This window comes from Pteropus medius, unplaced genomic scaffold (genome assembly GCF_902729225.1).
Source record: "Pteropus medius unplaced genomic scaffold, Ma_sr-lr_union100, whole genome shotgun sequence".
Lineage (NCBI taxonomy): Eukaryota > Metazoa > Chordata > Mammalia > Chiroptera > Pteropodidae > Pteropus > Pteropus medius.
The window spans coordinates 4,898,583-4,900,090 of NW_024354503.1; the positions used below are offsets into that span (position 1 = coordinate 4,898,583).

At 42.2% G+C, this 1,508-nt stretch overlaps 1 pseudogene; it reads left to right on the forward strand.

The window, feature by feature from the left end:
- The first annotated feature begins 783 nt into the window (after positions 1-783).
- LOC120596414 (uncharacterized) lies at positions 784-902 on the forward strand (annotated as a pseudogene).
- The last annotated feature ends 606 nt before the right edge of the window (positions 903-1,508 follow it).

A 1,508-nucleotide genomic window follows, 5' to 3' on the forward strand; every position in this document is an offset into this window, starting at 1 on the left:
TGCCCCACATCTCTGAGAGAATCCACATACACTTGGGCTTCTGTAAGCTAACTCCACCCCTTTCTGGCATTATACTCTGCTTCCAACACTCAGAAAAGTCTGTACAACGTCTTGATTAGAAACATAAAGAACCTTGGCAATTTCCAGATCTCCCATCCCTGAAAGGCTTGGCTAAAAATGTCCTAGGAGGTGGGCTGAAGATAGTCCCCCAAGTTTCCATCCAAAGTAGCCTCTACCTGTCAACCCTTTTCTTGCTTCCATCTCCTGGGTCCTCTGTCCTGTCAGCTTCCAGATCCACTGTGATGTCACTGGCCTAACTATGATGTCACCATGTCTCACATCCCCCAGGAGGGTAGCACAAGGGTAGGACCATGGCCTTCTAACCAGGGACCTGAGCAGACGTCTGGACCCAGATGAGAGACTCAGGCCAAAGCAAGTTCTCGGTGACCAGAGAGAGCTTCAGCAGTGTTCATGGAGGGAAAGTGGGCTTGACAGGCCTTCAAGGGTGAGTGGGAGACACTCAGGAGGCCTCTGAAAATAGTGGCATCTGGAGCAGGGTGCTCCTGGCTCATTGTGCACTTGCTTTCTTCTTTCCGTTAATGACAAAATAATACATACTTGTGGCAAACATTTCAAATAACAGAGAATATAAAGACAAAAAATGGAATCTCCTCTTTTACAATTTTCCAGTGGTCAGTGTGAATTGTTTTGTATTTATCCTTCCAGACATTTATTTATGAACTTACACACAGGTAAATGGACTTTTAAATTTGTTTTTATACAGTCTACAGCCATGCCACTCTGAACAAGCCTGATCCTGTCTGATCTCGGAAGCTAAGCAGGGTCAAGCCTGGTTAGTACTTGGATGGGAGACCACCTAGGAAGATCAGGTGCTGCAGGTATAAAAAATAAATAAATAAATAAATAAATAAATAAATAAACACACGAGGGATTGTGAGTTGACAAGGTCCTTGCAATCTGTGAGGTCAACCAAGGGTTGCCTGGCCTAAAAAATAATAATAATAATTTGTTTTTATACAAAAACAGATTATATGATACATACTGTTCTGCAGCTTTTTCTACCCAACAATCAACTGTGGCCATCATTTCATGCCAGAACACATACATCTGCTTCCTGCTTTTATCTGATTATACAGTGTTCCATTGCAGGGTTGGACATAATACATAGCATTCCTCTATTGGTGGACTCCAATTTTTCTCTGGTCCACACAAGAATGGCAAGGACCACCATACAGAGGTATATATGCAGAATGGTTAAGAATATTAGCTCTGCTGGATTTAATCCCAGTTCTGTGACCTTATGGCAAGTCACTTAACTTCTCTGTGCCTCTTTTCTCATCTGTCAAATGAGGATAATAATAGTACTTTCCTCACAGAGTTCTTTTAAAGATTCTTCAAGATAATTCATGTAAAGCACTTAGAACAGTGCCTGGCCCAAAACAAACACTCAACTGGGTTACTATTCATGCTGTACACCTATCTTCGCT